Raw genomic sequence first — 7,640 nt, 5'->3', positions numbered from 1 at the left:
CTTAGCTAGTATATGATCATATTTATTACAATTTGATATATTCTGAATTTATATATTCAATTTAAAGTTTTAATGCAGTGAAAGTGGGGACTATACAGCTACCTAGTATATCTATGTGTGGTTTCCCCCTTCCCTCTGAAACTGTAAATTGAGAACCAGAATATCTCAGTTCAGAAGGTAAGTGTCCAAATCTTGTAGTCTTAGGGATGCCTTCCTTCTCTGAACTCTACAGCTACCACTCTGTCCTGTAGGTTTGGCCTTTTGTTATAGGGCTGTTATGCTATTTTAGTCTTCGGTATTTGTCCTACCTCCCCAGCCAGATTACAGATTTATTGACAGCAAAGACCACGTATCTTACAATTCTGTATTCCAAGAGTCTAACAGAGTTTTACTTATCCAGAAAGTAATCAGTTAATATTTTCTGGAATCTTACAGGTAGGTCTATAGACACATTTCCCATTGCAAGTGTAAGTTTATTTATTGAACTCCCAATTCATGGAAAAGGAACAGGCAGAGGAGCCAGAGATCAAATTGCCAACAACTGCTGCATCATAGAAAAAGCAAGGGAATTCCAAAAAATAATCTACTTCTGCTTCCTTGTCTATGAGAAAGCCTTTGACTGTATGGATCACAAGAAATTGTGGAAAAGTCTTAAAATAATGGGAATACCAGACCACCATACCTGTCTCCTGAGAAACTTATATGCAGGACAAGAAGCAGCAGTTAGAACCGGACATGGTAAAAACACACTGGTTCCAAATTGGGAAAGGAGTATATCAAGGCTGTATATTACTACCCTGCTTATGTAGCTTACATGCAGAGTCCATCACACAAAATGCCAGGCTAGATGACTCATAAGCTGGGATCAAGAATTCTGGGAGAAATATCAACAACCTCAGATATGCAGAGGATATGTCTTTAAGGGAAGAAAGTGAAGAGGAACTAAAGAGCCTTATGATGAAGGTGAAAGAGGAGAAGTGAAAAAGCTGGCTTAAAACTCAACATTCAAAAAACTAAGATCACGGCATCTGGTCTCATCACTTTATGACAAACAGATGGGGACAAAGCGGAAACAGTGACGAATTTTATTATCTTGGTCTCCAAAATCACTGCAGATGGTGACTGTAACCATGAAATTAAAAGACACTTGCTCCTTGGAAGAAAAGCTATGACAAACCTAGACAGCATATTAAAAAGCAGAGACATCAGTTTGCCCACAAATATCTGTGTAGTTAAAGCTATGGTTTCTCTAGTAGCCATGTATAGATGTGAGAGTTGAACTATAAAAAAGGCTGAGAGCTGAAGAACTGATGGTTTTAAACTGTGGTGCTGGAGAAGACTCTTGAGAGTCCCTTGGACAGCAAGAAGATCAAACCAGTCAATCCTAATGGAAATCAACCTTGAATATTCACTGGACGGGCTGATACTGAAGCTGAAACTCCAATACTTTGGCCACCTGATACAAAGAGCTGACTCACTGGCAAAGACCCTGATGTTGGGAAAGAATGAGGACAAAAGGAAGAGGGCTACAGAGGATGAGATGATTGGATGGCATCGCTGACTCAATGGGCATGGGTTTGAGCAAACTCTAGGAGATAATGAAGGACAGGGAAGTCTGGTGTGTTACTGTCCATGGGGTCGCAGAGAGTTGTACAGACTTAATGATAGAACAACAGCAATTTATGAAACAATCTTAATGCAGAAATAGCTATTTTCCTTTTATAATAATTTACTCTAAAAATATTTAGGTCTTTTAGTTACTGTCATACAGTTTAGTCTGTGATCTTATGTAGATGTAGGATGTTCAAGATTTAAATTGCCTTTAGTTCATCAAAAATAAATTTATTGGATAACTAAATTTGTTCTTTATCAACATTTCAGTACACATTAAAATATGTTGGCTTTTTAATTATTGAAAAAAGATAGTATATTCTATTTAAAAAATTTTTGTGTTGCCTGACTCATATCTCAGAAATGTACTTATAATCCTTAAATTTATGTAATTAGCCTAGGTTTTGAAGAATTTGGGGGCTTTGTTCAGGGGAACCTGTCCTAGAACTCTGAAAGTGTAGTAAATACAACATTTATAAAGGCTGTATGAAAGAAACACTTTGTGAAAAACTATAAATTGGGGTCCACAGAGTCCTTTTTAAGATTTAGGATAAGGACATAATTTCTCTCATTAAACTCCTTTGGTATGGATATGATAGTTCAATATTTCATAAATATTTAATGAATTATTTCCTACAACTTTTGAGTGTTTGGATAACTGAAGTTTTATTTGGAATATAAGTCTAGCTGCTAGGGGAAATAGGTAATTATGAATGTTTGGCACTGTGTCTGGAAAACGTCTGGAAAAATAATTTCTAAGTTTTAGAGCAGTCAGGAAGGATGTTTAAGGGTATTCTTTATGGTATAAACTTGAGAGTGCCCAACAAAAGTACTTCTGCATTCTTAATTCTTAAAGTATTACTATTATTAAAAATAATATCACTGACACAGATAGTGAAACTGACAGGAGTAAAATGTAGAAATCATGCTGAGTGTCTTTACTTGTTTAAGCTTGTTTAAGCTACAACTCTGCCTCTGCAAGGCATTAACATCTTTTTGTTTTTTGTTTTGTACATTGGAATAAACTAAAGCTTAGATGCCTAAGAATTGAAGCAAATAAGTCCTGAAACTAAGTCGGATGCTAAATCTCTCATATTTCAGAAACCCGTGTTCTTAATTGCTTCCTGTTGATTTCCCGTGCTGAGGAAAAGTTATTTTTCCTTTTATTATCTACCGTATAGGTAGACCTTTGCATACTGGTTCTGGCACCATATCACACAGGAGCTTCCAATAACTGCCAGTCACATGGTGACAATTAAGTAGATCCAGTAAGTACTTGATCGACTTTTTCCCATAAATACTGACATTCTACAGCCAAAGGGAAAAGAACACTTGCTATTATTCTAAGCACCTTGGCCATCTCCCCTTGTCTCTAACAATAATACCAGGCTCTGAGTTTCCGGAGAACAGTGTTCCCAGATTCTTGCCCCAGCCTGATTCCAGGGTGTCTATTTCAAAGTAATTTGAATTTCTGAGGTCTGTAAGTCTACCAGCAGACAGGTGACGATTTATGAGGTTTGCGGAGTTGTTTGGCAAAGGTCATTGTTGTTATGGTCATTCTATCCCTGATAATTCATTTAGAATCCTTTAAAAATATATAGGAAAGATGCTTTGAAAATTATGCGTACTAAGTTGCTTCACTAATGCCTGATTCTCTGCAGCTGTAGGGACTGTAGCCCACCAGGCTCCTCTGTCCATGGGATTCTCCAGGCGAGAATACTGGAGTGGGTTGCCATGCTCTCCTCCAGGGAAGCTTCCTGACCCAGGGATCTAACCTGAGTCTTCTGCATCTCTTGCATTGGCAGGTGAATTCTTTACCACTAGTGCCACCTAAGAAGTCCTTTGAAAATTATAAATGTATGCTATTATGAGAATCTAAATGACTTCACAACCCACTCCAGTTTTCTTGCCTGGAAAATTCCATGGACAGAGGAGCCTGGTGGACTACAGTCTACGAAGCTGCAAAGAGTTAGACACGACAGCACAGGGCAGGCAGGCAAACAACCTCAAAAGATAATATGAATAAAACACTGACTTACAACCCACTGAAAAGATGACATTAGCAATGGTTTTCAAAAGTTGTATCAGAATCTCTTAAAGAACTTGATACAGCTCTGGGTACTATGCTCCCTTCCTCAGAATATTATACTCTCAAACATAGACTATTAAGGGAATGCATGCATGCATGTGTGGTCAGACTCTGTGACCTCATGGACTATAGTCTACCAGGTTCCTCTGTCCAAGGAATTTTCCAGACAAGAATACTGGAATGGGTTGCCATTTCCTACTCCGGGGATCTTTCTGACCCAGGGATCGAACTCACACCTCTTGTGTTTCCTATGTTAGCCAGCAGATGAATTCTTAACCACTGTGCCACCTGGGTATTCCCAGGGGAACATAAGGGGCTTAAGATAATATTTTATGTGGCACTCTAACACAGACCAAAGCAGCATTCCTGAATGGCTCTCTCCAAGTATAACTCTGGTTCAGACTTTTCCTATAGTCTGCACAATTCAGTTAATTGCTTTCAGGTATATAGCTAAAGGGGTAGGGAAGCACAGAAAGAGTGTGGAAAACCTAATGAGGGGAGAATATGAACCTCAAAGAAGATCTTATGGTGCAAGCCCTAACTTTACTCTGAACTGGTCACATGGACTGAATTGAATGCAAGAGGGCTCATGATATTCCCAGGAGCTTAATAGGCACAGTTTGGTGAACATATGGCCTTTTCTCTGCCTCATGGATTATATGAGTAAGGCTGTATAGAAGAGATAAAAACAAAATCAAGTTAGCATGGAAAACTTTGATCATAATAGAATTTTAATGGATGCCCAACAATGCCTTCATAGTTAATATAGGCTGGTGCAAAAACTATTTGATCAAAATGTGACTTTTAGGCAGGTTATTTTCATTTTCATCACCTGTAGTATGGTCCTTGGGAGAATGCAAACAGAGACTATTGACAAGGAATACCTGAAACCAGGGCTGGCTTTATGGGCATGTAACCTGTATTGTTGCATAGAACTCTGTTCTCACAAAGGCCCCACATTCAAATTAATGCTCTGCTATTGCTGTCTAAAAAATTCTTAGTAATTTCAAACAAGGGGCCTTGCATTTTCATTTTGCACTGGGCCAATATTCTAAGCACTCTGGCCGTCTCCCATTATGTAGCTAGTCCTACTTGAAATTCATGTCTAATCAGAGACTAGAACTAGGTTCAATGATAAAATGAAGATAGAGTCTTTAAGATGAAGTTAATGCTAATTGACCTTTCAAAGAAGACAAGTTACAATGGCCAAGCTGTGTGTATATGTGTGTGTGTATGTGTGTGTGTGTGTGCGCGCGCACGCACATATACACTGGCACAGGTGAAAGCGTGCATAGGCAGGATGTATTTTCTCTTAGGACAAAGTTTATTGGAAGCAATTTGTTTTAATTGATATTCATTGAGCATCATTCCATTGTTTATTGTTAGCTACTCATGTGAAGAGTTGGTTGATGTCTATAGCACAAACATTTGTTTCAGATAAATGGGCGTTTCAGTTGGGTAAGTTTTAATTAAGCAACCTTTATTGGACAAGAATTGTTTTTGAAATTATGAGAAAATTACTATAGTTTGCTAATTCTGTTTTCCAGAATCTAAAAATATTGAATCTTATCTACTACAACCCTGAATATGATTTTGACTACAAATGACCCAAGTATTTGGCATCAAAATAAGGAATAAGAAACTTTTCCAATGTAATGTGTTAAATTTTTTTCTACTGCATATACCTAGTCAGCATTTAACTGTTCTCAAGCATATTGAGCCATTTGATTCTGAAATGAATGCCTTATTTTTAAACCCTGCTTCTACACCACTTACCTATATCGCTATTCTAGCATATCACTTTTCATAGGTGTTTATTCATTTGCACATTTGCGAAAAGAGAATACTGAACTCTTAGCTCTTTCAGAATAGAAGCTGTTGCCATTCATCTTGCTATTTATTCCCAGAGCTGAGTAGAGTTTCCAGAAGTCTACTAGAGTTTCCAGATTCTAGAACATGTTTAATAAATATTTAATGAATAAACTAAGAAATAAATCATTATAAAAAATGTCATTTTTCTTTCAGCAAAATAAATATTTCCAAGGCTTAAAGGAAACTTCTGTTCTTAATAAAACCAAAATCAGGATGTTTTTGATTTGAGAGAACATTTAAACTTGCATTATTCTCTGAAGTCCATAGCAGCTATGTTCCACATTGGGATGAAAGAAAGCATATTCTTAAAAAGTGAGATCCTAAAACATCTTAAGGGTAAAAATAGCAAATACTTAACTGTCATATTCAGGGGCTTCCCAGGTGTCTCAGTGGTAAAGAATCTGCCTGCGAATGCAGGAGATGCTGGAGACTTGTGTTTAATCTCAATCAGGAGGATCCCCAGAGAAGGAAATGGCAACCCACTCTAGTATTCTTGCCTGGACACTCCGGTGAACAGAGCACCCTGGCGGGTTACAGTCCATGACCTTGCAAAGAGTTGGACGTGACTTGGTGACTGAGCATGCATGTCATATTCAGAAGTTAATTATTTTATTGAAGGAGATTTTTGTCCTATTAAAAAAAACATGGTTTGCTTGAATACATTCACACAACACATGTGTAAGTAAAGAATAATATATATGTATATATAGTATATATATTATATATATGAATATTCTTTATATATATTATTTTATATATATTTTATATATATAATATATGTATAAGTAAAGAATATATAAGTAAAGAATAATATATATGTATATATAGTATATATATGTAATATATGTAATATATATGTATATATAGTATATATAATATGTATAAAGAATAATACATATGTAATATAGTATATATAATATATATGTAATATATATGTATATATAAATTCAAAGGATTTATATGTTGGTACACTTTGGTATTAAACTTGCTGCTAATAATATAGTTTTTCCTATGGTCTACTAGTAATGACAATGGATAGGTGTCGCTATCCTTTTGTTTAAGGCTAAACCTGGTTTATTTACTGTATTAGTTTCCTGTGACTATAACACAAAATCCATAACTTAAAACAACAGAAATTTCTTTTCTCCTAGTTCTCAAGGGCAAAAGCCCAGTACAATATCACTGAACCAAAATCCAAAGCATATCTGCAGGGTCACACTTCATTTGAAGGGTCTAAAGGAAAATCCATTCCTTGCCTCTTCCAGCTTCTGATAGCTTCTAACATTCCTTGGCTTATGGACACATCCAGCCACCAAAGCCAGCATCCTCAAATCTGTTCTGTGTCTCCACATTGCCTTCTCGTTGTATGTCATATCTCCCTCCTCTCTTTTACAAGGACACTTGTGATTGCATTTAGGGCCCACTCAGATAATCCAGGATAATCTCCTTGTCTCTAGATCCTTAACTTAATCACATTTGCAGAGACCCTTTCCCCAAATAGGGATTCCCTGGTGGCTCAGAGGTAAAGCCTCTGCCTGCAATGTGGGAGACCCGGGTTTGATCCCTGGGTCAGAAAGATTCCCTGGAGAAGGAAATAGTAACCCATTCCAGTACTCTTGCCTAGAAAATTCCATGGGCTACAATCCATGGGGTCGCAAAGGGTTGGACACGACTGAGCGACTTCATTTTTCCGCTTTTCCCCAAATAAGGGAACACTTCTGAGTCTCTATGGATTAGACTCTTCCGTGTATGGGGGCAGTTATTCAGCCTGCTACATGTGCTCTGTTTACTCTCGCATTAATGACTATGTAGTGCGATGCTGGCTGATGTAGAGCGGTGTGCTTTTCTCTATGCTCACTGACACAAGAATGAGGATGCTGTATAGAGAATTATAAACTAAATAACACTTTAAGGAAAAATGCTGCCTAAAGAAGTAGGCTTTGGGAAGTAGAGCTCAGAGAGGGAGCTCATAACTTCATGATAATACCTCTCATAAATTAAAGTAATGTTAATTGTCTCCCCCACAGCAAGGCCATTAAGCAGTTTATTGCTCCTACCTTTAGAATTT

This window comes from Capra hircus, chromosome 1 (genome assembly GCF_001704415.2).
Source record: "Capra hircus breed San Clemente chromosome 1, ASM170441v1, whole genome shotgun sequence".
In the NCBI taxonomy this organism is placed as follows: domain Eukaryota; kingdom Metazoa; phylum Chordata; class Mammalia; order Artiodactyla; family Bovidae; genus Capra; species Capra hircus.
Note: the sequence above shows the minus strand (reverse complement) of the source record.